Raw genomic sequence first — 18021 nt, 5'->3', positions numbered from 1 at the left:
AAAGGAAGTTGCCTAATAATTATGCACACCTGATATAGGGTGTTGATGTCATTAGACCACACCCCTTCTAATTACAGAGATGCACATCACCTAATATGCTTAATTGGTAGTAGGCTTTCGAGCCTATACAGCTTGGAGTAAGACAACATGCATAAAGAGGATGATGTGGTCAAAATACTCATTTGCCTAATAATTCTGCACTCCCTGTAGCTGCATATAACCCACAAATAATCGAATGGCTTTTGTGTCAAAGGGGCGTCCTTGGTGGGAGCAACTACAAGCCAAGTGGAGCATTTTTGGAATCTCTCACCTGGTCCACACCCTGAAAACCATTAAAGAGAAAAAACAGACTGACTCAGCATGACATGAAATAAGTAGATGAAGGTATCTTTATTACCTCAGTAGACATTTTAATCTGGGAATGTCAATAGTTAAATACACACAAAAAAGAGAAGGAAAATGCCAATTCTCATAGGTTAAGTGATGAGAGATGTGTGATTTTATTGAAGACAAGGAGGCTAGTATCATGGTTTAGATATAACTTGTATTCACTCCTTCTGTGCAGCAATCACTTCAGAGTTACACTCAATAGAACAGTAAATGAAGACACAATGAAATTAGAACACTGCAGTCCAATATAAGCTCCCTGTCCTCCATCTTCTTCCCCTTTTGTTGTTGTTATCTTCTTAGCCTGAACATTATTTTCTCCCAATCCTCCAGTGCTCTTTACTGATTTTCTGTAGCAAAAACAAAAATATTTTGCATACCACTTGATATAAACTGTCCCCTAAAACAATTGCTTAATTGTTACATTTTATTACAAAAAATACATAAACGTTTTAACTTCTCCCTCTTATTTTCTTATAAATACCCTATTATTACCTCCTAAACCAGGGAGGGAGGGAGCGATAATGCTAGCCTGCTTGTCTTTAATAAAATCATGATTATCTAATCATTAAATATATGAGAATTGGTATTTTACAGCAAGACATGAAGCTAGCATTATGCATTTCAAGCATTTCAACACATAGCCTGAAACATGCTTGCTTGTTTTAAAATAGAACTTCCTGAACATATCTGCATTTGACCAATCTGCATCCTTCATAATCTTTTCTAATTGTCCTCCTTTTAAAAACATTAGTCACCATAGCACTTCTTACTGAATGCACCTTAAAGAGAGAGAAGCAGAAGATACAGCTTTAAAAGCATTTACATATGAGATCAGCAACTGATCTACACCTGCACTCATCTGCTTCTGAACTCTCAACTCATATTCCTTAGTTTATTTTACCACACATCATTTTGGGACTTCATCAGATCTAGGGTAAAGAAATCTAATCTGACATTGCTTCCATTCTCTTCCAAATCTCAAATAAATCTTCATTTGGTTATCAAAATCTACTACTAATCTCCGGCAGGTTCACATGGAAAAATCTCCTAAATTATTTTAAGCATAACAACGTCCCTAACTTCCAAAATAACACCTTCACATTCAAATAAATATTACTTGGCCAGCAATCAAACAATTTCAATATCAAATCCACAACCCAAAGACTCTCATAGCTGGAGGTAAGCAGTCTCTTACAACTCTACAATTCAAAGGATTATGCCTATTGGCAACCCTTCTATGAGTGAATGCCCTGCTGCAATAATAGTCCTGTAAAGATATAGCTCAATCTTTTCTCAAAAACCTCCTATAGGATATTAGCAACCACCAGTTCATCACCCTCCACTGACTCCAAATCCCTTGACATTCAACAACATACCCAGACATTCCAAGCATATCTGTACCTTTTCCTAGCTCCTGGTGCACATGATTTATTGAGGACTTCTGAAGTGTCTCCAGAAAGGTGTGCAAATCTTCTCAAATTCCAATAATCTTCCAAACTAAAACGCTGAGCCCTTCTGACTCTACTAAGGGATGTTCCTCCCTTTCAATTCCCACCAGTAAACCTAGATTAGATACAGAATCTCGACTATTATCTCCATTACAGATAGAAACCAAACTTGAGTCATCCAAACTTGGGTCATCAACACTGTCTGACACTTCTGCCTTCTCACTTGTACTAACACTCTCTGAATCATTGCGAAAGGAGGAAATCCATAACCCTTCTTTTTCTTTCAATCCCGACTGAAGGCATCCACTACTCAAGCCCCGGGCCTGGTTTCCTATTGTTGTAATCCTTTAATTGACAAGCCAATCAGGAAGCAAAAAGATCCACTTTCAATGGGTCCATACATTTCTGAATCTCCTGCAAAAATTCTTCCTTTAATTTCCTGTTGCTGTATTCCACAATGTTCTTTGAATTCCAATCCACTAGTATAGTCTCCTTTCCTGACAAATATTGTTCTAAACAAAACTCCCACATCTTCTCCGCTAACTCTCAAGGTTCCCAGTACTACTTCCCTCTAACATGTTTTATACAACAAAGCTGTAATATTGTTTATCCTTAACAAAACTGATCCTCTTTGGATGGGAGACCTAAATCTGTGTAGTGCAAAACTCTTTCAACTCCAAACAATGTTTATGATCCCTTTTCTTTATCCTATTCCAACTCTGTCCTGTCTCCTGATTAAATAACTTTGCTCCCCCTCTTAGGTTGCTTACATCCGATTCTATCACATAATCCAGAACGGTTCCAAGTTCCTGAACCAGCAAACTAACTCTTCCTTTACATCCCACGACATTACTACCTAGTCTTCATACCAGAGACCCTCTAATAGCCCAAGCTCTTTAGACGCTGTAAAGCCCTGTAATGTAAGGAGCACTGACACACTGTCTGAAATGATGATGACAAAAGACGAATCACACAAGCAAACTCTCTCAAACTCACCTCCTGGTTCTTTGACAAATGTTTCACCTCTGGACTTTTTTGTCTTCTTTTCTAGAAACTGAAGTTCTTCCTTCACATTTATCTTTCATAAAGCCTAGAAACTTCATATTTTTAGAAGGTACTAAAACTGACGTCTCCTGCTTTACAACGAACCCTAACAATTCTAGCAATTCATTCACCAAAACCAACTGTGATTTTAACACCTCCATATTCAGATTCATTAACGAATTCAAATTAGAATTCTTCTTTATTTGGCAAAACTTGCCATTAAAGCACAAAGGATATAGACATATTCAATAAAACCATTCGAAATCAACAGATCGATCAAATTAGTATCATAAAAAGAATTTCAAAAAGACATTATGATAGCAGCATAATTACATAAATACAGTTGTGGCCCATAATAAAAACCCAGACACATATAATCTATTATAAAATCACAATAGCCTACACTTTATACATAACTTCGAGACACAGGTCAGACCATTGCATCAGTCAGGGACATATTTATTTTTTGCCTGATAGTCCACATATTTATTAAAAAAGCAGGAGACAGTAAAAGTTGAGTTGTGTTAGTTCTAAGCATCCTGATCGCTGTCTTATGATCCCTGATCCCCATATAGCGACAAAGCAGCAATATCCACTTTCTCATGGATACATGGTATGTGGGGCAAAAGATGATAACATGCTGAATGGATTCTACCACCTCAGGACAAAAGGGTCACAGCAAGTCAGGGACTGAACAGGAATACTGCCATTTAGCTGTAAGTGTACGTAGTGGAAGGATCCCAATTTGAAATTTCATGTATAGTGTCTTAGCCAACAATGGCTCAATCTCATCCAGTTAGCCTTCTAGAGAAAATACATCTTTAAACTTAAGGAAGGCTGCAGTAAGAGAGCCCACTCTCCCAATACTACACATACCAATATCTACCCACTGGTAATATATCCTCTTGAACATAGATTTGGGGATCATGAGATCATTCTCAGGAACAGCCCAGAGATTCTCGCTACCAATTTCAGTAAGGAGGCGTTTTATAAACTGAAACCATTGAATCCTAGCAGCCCCAGATAATTTCTAAATTTCCTCCAAGTCCATCCAATAAGGCAGCAGTTCAGCAGATACCCAGATCCTCCCCAATACAGCAAAGGTCCGAGGCCTGCTTTGTGAGTAAGAGATCTATGTCCCAACTCTAGCCAAAGTGGGATAAGTGGGGTACCTCCCATGGACGGTTATCATCTCTGCAAGGAAGTCATTCAAACAGGTGACTTTCTCCCAGCTGAGAACACTGCTAGACTTGCAGTCATCCCTACTGCTTCCTTGATCTGTGATCTTGCTATTTAGTAGCGCCCTAGGCTGAGCTGCTAGCAGCCAGGACGCAGTGAATGCGGCCCCTTCGGCAGGGACCGCAGAGGACGCTCTGGCGCAGACAGCAGATCTGCCCTGACAGCATTATCAAAATGTGTTCTAAATATATAATCACACTTATTCCTCTTTCTCTCGCTCAGAAAACCCACAACAGGCCTCCACACCTTCGTAAAACACCAAGGGGCTGATGAAAGCCCAAAAGGAAAGCACTGACAGTGGTTTAACTGACCCTTCCAGTGAGTAGAAGGTATCCTCACTATCTAAAGCAACTGGAACAGTAAAATAAGCATCCTTCAGCTCGGTCTTTACCATCCAATCCAATTCCTGTCACATATCCCTTAGCAGATTAACCCATTACTTTATTAAATGGCTGGGTGTCATTAAAATGATTTAGCTACCTTACATTTTTCAATGGTCCCCAAACATTGCCTTTGTTTTCTACTAAAAACAGAGGGCCTTATTATGATTCTGGTGGTCAGAAGACCGCCAGACTCGCGGCAGAGTTCGGACCTCCACATTATGACCCTGGTGGTCAGACCCTCAAAAGACCACCATCTCCACCAGGATCTTTGATCCTGACGGGATGACGGCGTTGTGGTTGTAATTAGCCACGGCGGCACTGAAGTCAGAGCTGCCATGCTGATTACAACAATGTTCTCCGCCACCCTTTTCAGGGAGGTACAACCGCCCTGAAAAGGCTGGCGGAGAACAAGTGCTGGGGGCCACAGCCCTGTCGGAATGCACACTGTCAGCTGTGCACACAGTGTGAATTCCAAGGGTGCTAGGGGGGCCCCCTGTGCGACAACATAGGACTCGACTTTATGTGGAGCCGAGTCCAAGGCCGGCGCACGTTTTCACTGGACTGACCAGTGGAAACCTTGCTTTCCGCCAGTCGGCCCAGTGGAATACTCTTAATGGGGCCTGTGGGGAGACCGCCAGCACTGTGGCGGTCTCTTTATTGGGAGTTTGGCGGTCGGGTTTTTCCAAGAGCGCTTACAAAACTGAGCTGATGTTCTTCTACATTCACAATTGCGCCTTTAGCCAACATTTGATCCATTTGCCCTGCAACAGTCTCTCCTTGTTCCTTTCTGAAAGACAGTTGTCTTGGATAATTTTGTATAAACGGATTTGATCTATTGCATAACCTCTTACTGTCACAATAACTCAAGAATTCTTTGTTATTTTCTTCCATTCCTCCAAAATGTGTTCCTCCCACTTTTTCTATAAATTAGTAACTCCAAACACTTTCTGTATGGATGTTTGGGCCTAATCTAGGTCGTAAATATCTGAATGTGTGTTCCTGATGACTTTTCCATGCCTTCACCAAATAACCTCTAGCATCTTTGCTAGATTCCTTCCTTGCTAGGTCACCCAGTTTCGGGCCTAAGCTCATCAATACTGCCTTGTGCTTCTCTGGAATGAGGCTTGCATTTGCTTTCCCCAGACACCAAATAGTTCTCTGGCTCCATCTTCTTATAAGATTTAAACCAAGGTCACTTTCTTTCAAAGATATCTCTTAGAACTGGTCCAAAATCCTTGCCAGAGGATCAAGAATATCTAATAATTTGCCTCAATTTGTTTTAATGGCCCTTCAAACCCTTTTCTTTGATCTTTCCCTAACTTGAAGTCATTAATTTTGGGTTTAAATTAGGAATCATTGCCTCTTTATAATCAACCACCAGATGTTGGCACTCTGCCTTCATTATGCTCCTTTCCTCTTTCTCCAGAGGTCACCAAATGCAAAATTTGATATATGCTGCTAAGTGTTCCAAGGTCACCACGTAGATCTTTTTGAATATCTAATATCCTTGGGAGCAAAAAAGCTTTAGTCTCATTAGATTTTTTACTGATTTAAAAAAAATATCTTTAACATTTTCGCTCTTTCCAAACTCATCACCTAAATATTCATTATCACTTAGGTCTAGAACATATTCATCAATGTCCTTATGTCTGAGTGGTCTGTGGTATGTAAGAATATCCTCTCATCTGTGGGGTTATCCTGCCATCTAAGAGTGCCATGTGGGACACATTTATCTCTTATGAGCCACTAAGGTGTCCTGTCTTTCTGTGATCAGACACCCCTGCAACGTTGGAAAAATGCTTTGTCGTATGGGGATTCTATTTAATGTAAGCTGAGCATCTGAAGGGAGCACATGAAGGAGGAAGACATGTACTGTTCTGCTGCTGCATTTTTCTCTTCAGGCTGAATGACTATTTAAAATACCTCCAACCTACAAGCTGGTGACGAGCAACAGGCCTGAAGAGGAACCCACACGGAAAGATTCCTGCATATACCTCCCAGTTCAGATGTAGGATTGCTCTGTAACTACTGGCACAATCCTACCTTAAGTATATTTCACAGATTACTTAAATAGTTTACTATTCTTAGCTAAGTTTCACCATCGTCCAACTATGAAGCAGAGGCCGCATTCTTCCGTTGCTTCCACTCGCAGCACATGGATTTAAACAACGCTGCACTCCTGCTCATGACATTAGAATGCAACTGATGCTGGTTCACGGATTTGGCTTCTTCACTGGACTTCTTTTCAATATCATCATGCAAGGTTGTGTGGAAGCCAAACCCCGATAATCCTCTGAACCCCAATATTTGGATATTCCAACATTGATGTAAGAAATTCGTCTCCAGCTTCTCCAGTTGATGTAGTGCCTAACCATGCCACTTTTACACAGCTGAACACTTGGGTGGGCCCTTCCCCTCACCTTTATCTTTCTTCCTACCTTCTCTTCTTCCTTCCCCAACCCCCGGGGACAAGCCGCCCGTTCGTTACACGTCAGACAATGATGCAACTCCAAAAGCCGGGTACAGTGATATACTTTCATATTCATGAATCTTAAACCTTCTTTGTTAGCTGGTACCTCATATTTTGATACCAAACTCATAAACATTTTCTTTATTGTACCTGACCATGATGATCAAACTTTATGTAACACTTCTGCTTCTCATTTATTCTATTATTTCTTTGTCTTGTAATTTGTAATGTATTTTCTTCTTGCTGTTCACTGCTGTTTTTCTGTACCACAAAACTTCAATAAAATGTTAAAATAAAATTATAAGTACATAAAAAGAATCTACACTCCTCATTGGAATAATACAATTTAGCAGCGTTAAACGGGAATAGAAATGGGAGTCATAAAAGACTGCGTTCTAGGCCAAAAATACAGCAAAAAGTGAATTTTAATACAGAATAGGTAAAATGTGACAAGGCTCACATTACAGAATTGTAACTAATGCAAAACAACCTAATGAAGTTAAAAGAAAAAATTGAAGAGCTATAGTCCAATAGTTTTTTATACACAAATCACACTTTCTATTAATACTGCAAATTCAGCACAGTATGATCATGGTTAGTGTCCCATTGGCAAATCAAAAACTCCTACGTAGTTTTCCAATACCACTAGCCCATTTCTTTACATAAGAGAAATATTTAGTCTTCTCCCTCAGCAACTGGCCTCTGAAGATGATTAACACAAAATGAAACATCACTTTAACAATGGCTTGAAAATTATACTTTGGGTACACGGGTGAAAGTTTAATTCACAATACAGACTTTCTAACAACTTTGTACATCACAATATTTATGCCATGCACTTAGTGCTCCACGAAGACGAAGGGAGAGATGACTGCAGTGGAACACTGATTGGAAGGGGGAATGAGCAGGAGAAAAATGAACAGAATATCAGAAACTACAGCAATATTAAAAATAATGGTATTTTGCAGAAAATGTGGCATAACTATTTATCTCATTATCCACTCTTCTAAATTACCGAGTTAACTTGCTTCAAGTGCAACATCATTAGTTCATCAGTTACAACTTCATGCATCATTAAAAACACTAATTAAAAGAAATAATTTTCACATGGAATTTGCATATTTTCAAAAAAGCTTTAGCAGATGCATGACCTTGCGTGCCGCCATCTTAAAACAAATTTACTTTCATATTTGTGTCGGAAGACTGTCAGTATTCCTGTTAATGTTGTGTGTCCACAGAGTGCTTTGCCCACCATTTTCTTTAATTCTGTGAGGAATATTTACTACTCTTGTCATGTGCTTGTGTCCATGGTGTGCTTCACACCCATTACACATTCCTGTGACCCATTCATTTACCATTCTTGCAGGTTGCAACTTGAGGTAAGATTAAGCGTTGTTGTGTTCTTATCACTTGTGGATCCACCATGATTTTAGTAATTTTACCAAAATATCTTTAATTAATAATTGCTGTGTATTGTGTAGCACCTTATAAATAATAGTGCCACTTGACATTGCTTAATTTCACTAGAGAATCTACGTTGTTGCTTTGCTCATATTTTTTAGAGTGTGGTGAAGAGGGGACAGTGGACTGGTCCAGTATTGAGTGAGGATAGGACATTAAACAATTCCACTAATTGAAACATTAGCGCACTTGAGCGCACATAATTTCACGATCAGTCCTCCTCAACCTTTTTAGCCGTCTAGTGCTGAACCTACTTTAGAATGAGGGGGCATTGAAAGAGTACTTTTTAAACTATTCAGCTGCAGTGGATGAATCTAGCTCAATGTCTCCAGAACAAAACAAAAAAATACTACTGCATTCTCTTGGCCCTCAAGGATTGAGTTTATTCTCAAACATATAAAGTTATAACCGGGCGGTGGAATGTTAATGTTTGTAATTGAGCAATTCAAGATTTGGAAACATATTTTAGACCTAAGGTTTGCATTGGTATAACCTGATTTATATTTTTTTCAGTGTAAACAAGGGAAAGATGAATCGGTTAATGAATTTGTTGCTGATTTTAAAAAGTGTGTTATAGATTGCAAGTTTAGTCAATTGCAGGATGACTTTATATGTGATCCATTTGTGATGTATGCAAGCAGTCCTGCTACTCAAGAGTGCTTGTGTGTCAATGGAAACTCTCCATTAGATCTAAAAGGTTTTAAGCACAAGATTATTTTTTTAAAGAAAATGCTAATCCCAAAATCCAGGAGGTGAGAAGTATACCTTTCATGTTTCCAGAGGAGGTTTCTAAGGAGACTGGTGTACTTAGGAGTGTGTTAACTGGTAGAGGCATCTCATTCGGTATCCCTTTTAGTTGTGTCATGATGTAAGAAAGGCAAAATCAGATTAGGCATTGATCTGCACCACCTTAATAATAACATAATTGTTGATCATTTTCCTTTACCGAAAATAATGAGATGGTGACATGTGATAGGGATGCTAAATGGTTTTGTACTCTTGATCTATCTTCAGCATACCATCACATCTCCCTCTATTCAGAAAATATACAATGTTTGTCACACTAGAATTCTGTTTCAAGTTTATGCTCATGCTGTTTGGGTTTGCATCGGCTGCATCAGTATTCCAACATTTGATGTTTAATTTGTTTTGTTTTGTTTAGTAGGGAATTAGGTGTGGTGATTTTTCCAGGACGGCATTTTGATTTTGGAAAAACCAGACAAGAACATGCTGAAAGATTAGAAACAATGTTGAGGATCCTGGAATCTAAGGGATTAAGGGCCAGATTTACCGAGAAGGCCTTTTGCGAGTCGGAAATAGCGATTTTTAAGAAATCGTTATTTCTGATTCGCAAACTGCAATGTGTCACATTTGCGTTTCGGTAATAGCGATTTCCTAAAAATCGCAAATGCTATTACCGAATCGCAAATTGCGATACCAGCCCCATTCGCACCTATGGGCCTGTAGGCCCATATTTGCGAATTTTTTGCATTTCCAAAATTGCGATTTCTTAACTGGAAATCGCAATTTTGGAAATGCAAAACCCCAGGGTGCTGGGGGCCTAAGGCCCCCTCTGCTGCACCCCAAAAAGTTTTTTAGGACATGTAAGGTGCACACATGCCAAAAGGGCACCTGTGCTTTACATGTACAATTTAAAAATACATTTTAAATACATTTTTAAAATTTGCACATGGTTACCACCAAGTTCAACTCAGTGGTAAATAGCGATTCCTTAATGCCCAATTCGCATTAAGGAATTGCTTCCTACATGTGCTTAGAAATCGCAAATAAGGAATCCTTATTTGCAATTTCCTATTTAGAGAGTCGCAATTTGCGACTCTCTAAACAGGGTCGCAATTTTAAGGAATCACTATTTTAGCGATTCCTTAAAATTGCTTTCAGAATGCCTTTCATACATTCTGAAATGGCTTTTTGCATTCGCAAACGGGCATTCGTACCGTTTGTGAATGCAAAAAGCTTTGATATATCTGGCCCCAAAAGTAGAGTTTACAAAATGCAAATTTGTCGAAAATAGTGTTATTTTTTTGGGTCATGTTAATATTGAACTTAGGGGTTAAACATAAACCATTTCTTATTAGAGTCATTGAGGAAGCATCTGCACCACCCTGTAAGGATGATGCCTGTTCATTTATGGGTTTAGCCGAATACTGCTCTAAATATATCCCTAAATTTGCTGAAACAAACTATCACATGAATCAAATGTTAAAATACAAAAAACAGTTTCAGAGAACACAGGAATGTGAGGATGGTTTTCGCACAAAAAAAATTAAATTGCGAAGGCATCTGCATTGATGTGGTTTTACCCAACTGCTGCTAGCATCATTACTACTCATGCCAGCAGTAAAGGGTTAGGTGCAATACTAGCTCAGGTCAACAAGGGTGGCAAAGAAAGAGTTGTTGCTTATGCTTCAAGATCTTTCACAGAGAGAAGAAAAGTATCCAGTCATACAGCAGGAAACCTTAGCTTGTGTATGGGCTTTAAATCATTTATGGCTTTTGTTTGAAGTAAACCATGAACTATACTTTGAGATCACCAACCCCTTGTTAAAATCTTAACAATGGATGGCACTATGAAAACTTCAACTTAAAGTGTTTGCAAGATTACAATTACAAGGTGACATATTAACCAGGGAAGGATAATGTTGTAGCAGACCTTTTTTTATCAAGAACACATTCACAAGTGGAAGAATGTGAGGATGAACAATGGAATGTATTTGAAGTGGCATTTCTGCATGATTGTGGTTTTCCTGCAGTCAAGGTGGATGAATGGAACATGGAATGCAAAAAAGATTAGACCCTACAGAAAGGGCTGAATTGTTTGAATGGTAGTTTGCCAAAGAAAAAAGTTATGAATGAGACTTTTAAACCTTTCCGGGAGGTTAGATCAGAATTGATTGTTGACAATGGTACACTTTTGAGGGGTGAGCAGCAGTTCCCTCGCACAGCCTATGACAAGTGATAATTAGCCTAGAACATGAAGAACATTTTGATATAGCTAGGACCAAATCTGCTGTGAAAAGGTTATTCTGGTGGTCTGGCATGGACATGGCTGTGGAAAGATTTGTTAGAGAATATGTGTTTAGTGTTCTAGGAGACATAAGCAGTGGAAAACTTTGAGACCCTCTATGTGTAGTTGTTGGAGTCTTGAGAACTCTTGGAAAAGTAGCTGTGGGTGTAATGGGGCCCATAGGTTTCCACAAAATTATGTTTTGGTTCTCATTGATTTATTTTTTAGGTGGCTAGTTGTGAAGGTTGTGGACAAAACTAATACAGACTCAGTTTTGTAGTTTCTTGTTCAAGTTTTATGCTTCCGAGGGTAATGCAGGAACCACTGTGCTCAATAATAGTGTACAATTGGTATCCAATAAGGTACATTTTTATTTTAAATGGATTGAATTGAAACATAGAACCACTTCAATTATATATTCCAGTTGAGTGATCAAAGGAGTATGCAATCAGCCATAGCAAGTAATGAGGACTGGATCATTTAACTTGGCAAACATGTATAATCCTACAGAAGTTACTGGTTTTTCTCAATTAGTATTGATGATAGAGAGGAACCCTAGGACTAAGTATAACCCTGGGTGGTTATTCCACACTGGGATAGAAAAGTGGTCTGTGGAAGATGCCCGTGCAGGATTTGTGAGGGACAAAACAAAAGTAAATCATATTATGATTCTAAGAAAAGTGTCAATGTTAAAATTGGTGACTGTGTGCTTGTTAAAAAACCTGGGTGTGTGGCCACGGTGCGAGTCAGTATTATGAACCCGAAGAAGTTATTGAAGTTTTGAAAAATGCAGTTAAAATGACTAAAGGAAAGATGTGGAATTTAAGTTGCGTGACTTTGGAGCCTTCGGCTGTGTGGAAAGGCACTTGTAAGGAGTCCTGCGAAGGGATATGAAACCTTTTAGAACAGAGGTTCTTAACCCTTTGATTTCTGTGGACCCTACTCGGGGAACACCAATGAGTTATTATTGGAAGCTGGCGATCCCCGGCCTAAGCAAGTTTTATGATTTGAACCTCAAAACAATATAAAAAAATACAAAAACAAGTATACACCATACAGTTGCTCAAATATTTACATATTTTGTTTATTTCACAATCAAATATGGAAAAAAGTTTTCACATTTTCAATTGTGCTTCTTTATTTGTATATACTTAATTAATTTTAAGTTTTTAGTTTCAGTATTTAATTTTGAACAACACTCACAGACCCCCTAAATAGGCCTTGCAGAACCTCAGGGGTCCTCAGACCACAGGTTAAGAACCGTTGCTTTAGAAGATATATCTTATGAAGTGGGTTGACCATCTGAATTGATTTCACCTGCAGAATTGTCTACACGTGTAACAAGCCAAATGCATGTTTCTAATGGATCTGATACAGGGGTTAAGACATGGTATCTCACATGAAGTTGTCCTGGGGAGTTGTCTGAGGAAGCTGTTGTGGCAAGAAAGGACGGGTCCGTAGACAATAACAAAAGAACAAGGAAAAATACCTAAAAGGTGGAAGATGTGTGCTGCCCTGCTGCTCCATTTTTCTCGTCAGGCTGTATTACTATTAAAGATACTTCCAGCGTACAAGTTGAGCAGTTATCTTTACTACAACTTTCCTCCTGTGCCTGTTGCATTGCGGGCTGCCTTGTAGCCCGCACCCTGCCAGACTGCTTCTCCTGCTTCCCACTGTATTAAGAGAGACATGTGTACTTCTTACCTGTCGGGCAGTAGAAATGCTGGCGGGCCACCATACAAGTCTAAAGGCAGCTGGCCCACCAGTGTTTCCTCTGGTGGTCCTCGCATTGGGGATCATGTCAGTGAGCACCATAGTCTTATTTCTCCTTCTCAGAATTCCTGGGAAGGAGATCTTGGTATTTGTCTTCCACAAAACACAACGGTGACCACTATTTGATGTCCTTCGGTCTCTTCCCAATCCATGATGGCGGCAGTAGTTTCTGATGCAACTTCCGGTTTAGGAGGTATATAAGGGGTGGGTTTCTCATTTTCCTTGCATGCAACACTTCTATGCTCCTGCTGGTGTGTTTCCTTGCTCCTGTTGATTCCGTCTTGTGTGTTCGCTTGCTCCTGTTGGTTCTTACACACCTGCTGGTTTCTTGCATTTGACCTAGTCCTTTTCTCTTCTGTTGGAGTCTTCCCTTTGAGCCTGAGTCTCTGGTGGTACTCCTGTGTCCAGTAATTGTCCGATGGATTCCTTGTCTCAGGCCTTGTTATCTGGACCCACACGATCTTTTCCAGAGGTTTTTTTCCCTTCAGGGGCTCCTTCTGGAAGGAACTATCTGCTTAGGAACTAAACATGTGGGTGTCATTGTAGCTACTGGAAGAGTTTGCCCATAACTCTGGCAGACAAACATAGTTAAGAATTGGACTCTAAGATTGTCACGTCCTCCAAGGTATTTGATCAGAAGTTCCCTACCTGTGAGGTCTGACAGGACTTCTGTTAGCCCTTTTCTCTCCTTCAGATGTAGACCAATACTCATCCTCATCCACACCTAAATCTTTTCTTTTTATCCTTACCATGAACTTAACTGTTTCATGGATAGGTTCTTTAAATTCAGTCTCCTAATTACATCCTCCTCTACAATATCATTTTATTCTGACATTTGCCTTAAGATGAATGGCTGGATTTATCTTGCTAACTATACCTTCCTTAAATTCAGTTACTGATATATTTTACTGCCATAAGCATACCACTTTTTTTAAAAGGTCATGTGTTTTAAAGTCCTTAAATTCCTTTTTTAAAAGATTTATACAATCTGAATTTACAAAATATATCAACAACGTCTTTGTTTCTCTGTACCAAACAGCTGAACTCAGTCAGCAGAGAGACAGAATTTACATGTCTCATAGCAACAAGAGATGTGCCCTGATGCTCTAAAAAAATCACCTCATTGCTCTGATAGAAGCTCTACCAGCTTTGAAAACCAAGGGGTCATTATGACCACGGCGGTCGGCGGGAATATGGAGCAAAATACTGCCAACAGGCTGGCGGTACTTTCCTCCATATTATGACATTGGCGGTTTGGTTCAAGCCAAACCGCCAATGTACCACACCGACTGCAGCGGCGGTAACGGCCGCTGGGCTGGAGACATTAATCTCCAGCCCAGCGACCGTCACTTGCCCACCTGCGGGATTATGACCCCACCTACCGCCATGGTTTTCGTGGCTTCCTTACCACCACGAAAACCATGGCGGTAGGCACTATCAGTGACAGGGAATTCCTTCCCTTTCACTGAGAGGGGTCTTCCCCACCCCCTTCCGCCTCCATAGGTTCCCCCCACCTCCCCTTCCTCTCCAGACCCCCTTCATACACGCCCCTCCCTTCACACATGCATACACACACCCATTCCAACATTCATCCACGCATGCATACATCCATTCACACACACATCCACACAAACTTACATACATACACACAGACATGCATTCACACTACTCAACATACACGCACACACCCCTAAACATGCACACACATACGAAACCAATACACACCCACATACATGCACGCACAGACATACACACAAACCCCCCCCACACACACACACAACACCCCCACCCCCCTCCCCTGTCAGAGCACCCGATTTACCTGTAGTCAGGGGGTCCTCCGGCGGGAGATGGGGTACTGCTGCCAGCAGCAGCGTCCACCAGCAGAACACCTCCAGGCCATATTATTCTCATAATACAGCAGCGGCGTTCTACTGGCGTGGCACTGCTGCTAGCAGCAGCGCCACCTTACTGCCATCCTCCGGCATGGCCACATTTTCGCCATCCTTCTGGTGGAAATCCGGCTGTGGTCATAATCTGGCAGACAGCTGATAGCCACGGCTACGGTCTTTTGGAGCCCCTCACCACGGCGGTAGGCGGTTTTACTGCAGGGGTCATAATGACCCCCCAAGTGTGTGAAAACGCTACATCACTACCAGTCACGCCTTGCGCGAAGCAGAAGGGGTGGGGCGGCGCACGGGGGTTAAATTAAAAATAATAAAATAATTTTAAAAAACACTTACCTTCAACGCCGCTTCATCCGTCCTCTCACTCCTCTGCAGGCACAGGCTCCCAGCCTGCCCTGCGCCAATCCCGACGCTACACAGAGCAGCATCAGGATTGGCTGGGAGCAGACAGACTGGGAGCTTGTGCAGACTCTATCCAGCCCGGCAACTGTGTTGCTGGGCTGGAGCTAGCCCACTGCGCATGTGTGTTTGGCCGGCCCGAGACGGCTGGCCAAACATACATACTCACTGAGGGGGAGTGCTGAGCACTCCCCCTCATTGCTTATCACCCCTGTGGCCCTGCCACTTTTCCACAAAAACAATAATAAACACAGCCGCCTGGAGACACACCCGAAAACACAGTTTCTTATTGTTTTTGGGGAAAAGGTTTGTAGCTGCCGCTGTTGGCGCGGGCAGCACTCCTCCCCCTTTATAGAGGAGCTGCCCCTGGTCATCACATAATTCTCAAAAGGAATATGGCCGCTTTGCTTGACTGTGCCTTACTTATTTCAGCCTGTGCCTGGCCTAGCAGTTTAAAAACTGGCTCCAGTAGTTAATTATAGCAGGCACCATAACAAATCTGCTGAAGTGAGGTTCATCTTTTTTATTTATTCTAACCGTGCTCAGACAGTTGGATACATTCACACACAAAAACAATATGTTTAAACGGGTCTTCTATTAAAAGAAAATTACATTCTCTGTGATTCAGTATTTTAACCACAACCTGAAATAAACACTAAAAACCCATACATTGGGTTACCTAACAACTTACATTCACGCACAATCTTATACCATGTTATTATCCTAAACCATAATTAACAGGCAAAAAAGATGCAGCAAACAAAAGAGGAAGAAGATGGAGGGCAGGGAGCTTACACAAACTAATAATCTAGAGCATAACATCGTAACGTCATCATACAACATCTCTGTTTCCACAGAAATAAACACAAAGAAAACAAGGAAAAAAATGCAACTAATGAAAATACAAAAATAAAGGGCAGCTTACAAATGGCACACACACACAAATAAAATAAAATAATACATCACTATAATATATAGTCACACAGGCCCTTATTATGACAATGGCGGTAAAAACCGCCTACCACTGCAAAGATGGTCGTCAAAAGATCGTCACTGCAGCTATCATCCGTTCGCCAAATTATGACCACAGCCAGATTTCCGCCACAAGAAGGGCGGAAATCTGGTTGTGGCCATACTGGTTGATGGTGGTAAGGTGGTGCTGCTACCACCAGCAGCGCCACACCAGTAGACCGCTGCAGGCCGGATTATGACAAGTAATATGGCCTGGCAGTGTTCTGCTGGAGGGAGCTGCTGGCAGTAGCAGCGCCCCGTCCCGTCCCGTCCCCTGCCGGAAGACCCCCTGGATACAGGTAAGTTGGGTTTTCGACAGGGGAGGCGGTGGGGGGGGGCGTTGTGTGTGTGAGGGTGTGTGTGCATGTATGTGTGTGTGTGTATGCAAGTGTGTGTTTAGTGTTGTTTGCATGCATGTATGAATGTGGGTGAGTGTGTGTATGAAGGTGTGTGAGGTTTATGAATGTGTATGAGTGCATTTATAAATGGAAATGTCAATGCGTGTCTGAGTGTAAGTTTGGATGTGTGTGTGGATGTGTGCGTGTATGTTTGTGTGTATGTCTGTGTGGATGAGTGTGTGTGTGTGTGTGTGTATGGGGGTTGAAAGGGAGGGGGAGCGTGGATGAAGGGGGGGTGTCTGGGGAGTGTTGGGGGGAGAGGGCCTTGTATCAGTGACAGAGAAGGAATTCCCTGTCACTGATAGGGCCTACAGCCATGGTTTTAGTGGCGTTATGAATGCCACAGAAACCATGGCGGTAGGCATGGTCATGATACTGCTGGTGGCACAAAAGTGGCCTCTGAGCTGGGGATTTTAATCTTCAGCCCAGAGGATGCTACCGCCATGGCAGTCGGAGTGGTACATTGGCAGATTGGCTAAGTACCGCCAGCCTGTTGGTGGTATTACCGCATAAAAGGTACTGTGCCAACCTGCCACCAGTGATGTTCGGTCGGAGAGAGGTGGTGCTCTCAACCCTTCCACCTGCCCAACGACTTCCATTGCCGCACGCTGCCTTTCCACCGGGAGATCCGCTGAGGCCTGGCATGGGAGGGTGGTGGCAGGGGCCATTCTGCAACAGGAGGGAAGACCTGACTGTAAAGCAACGAAACTTGTGCACCCTGTGTGCTTGGCACTCTGGGCCTTGGTGGACTTCTTCTGTAAGACCACAGCTACTAGACGATACACAATAAATATAGGCCCTTCCCCCTCTAACTACTCTTCAAGAATAATGACATACAACCCGATAGATGGCAGTTACTGATGCCCATGAACTGTATATAAACAGTTGAAATTATGTTCAAAAGGAGCATCATCACCAATTCTCCTACTTGGTAGGCACAATATGACATCCTAAGCTCACCTGTAGGCACCTACCTTAACATCTGACATAGTGAGTGGCCCTTACCAATAGTGGTCTGCTTCCGTTGCCACAACCTTCAGCAGATATATAAAATTGCCCTCATGGTCCACAAC

General features: G+C 41.5%; 1 long non-coding RNA gene across 1 annotated transcript in view; it reads right to left on the bottom strand.

Moving 5' to 3' along the window:
- Nucleotides 1-419: 419 nt before the first annotated feature.
- LOC138299529 (uncharacterized) overlaps nucleotides 420-18021 on the bottom strand; it is a 77701-nt gene continuing 60099 nt past the window's right edge. Inside the window, exon 4 of the long non-coding RNA XR_011204767.1 lies at nucleotides 420-737. This is a non-coding gene — a long non-coding RNA (uncharacterized lncRNA). The remainder of the gene's footprint in view (nucleotides 738-18021) is intronic.

This window comes from Pleurodeles waltl, chromosome 6 (genome assembly GCF_031143425.1).
Source record: "Pleurodeles waltl isolate 20211129_DDA chromosome 6, aPleWal1.hap1.20221129, whole genome shotgun sequence".
NCBI classification, from domain to species: domain Eukaryota; kingdom Metazoa; phylum Chordata; class Amphibia; order Caudata; family Salamandridae; genus Pleurodeles; species Pleurodeles waltl.
This window is presented reverse-complemented; position numbering and strand designations above follow the sequence as displayed.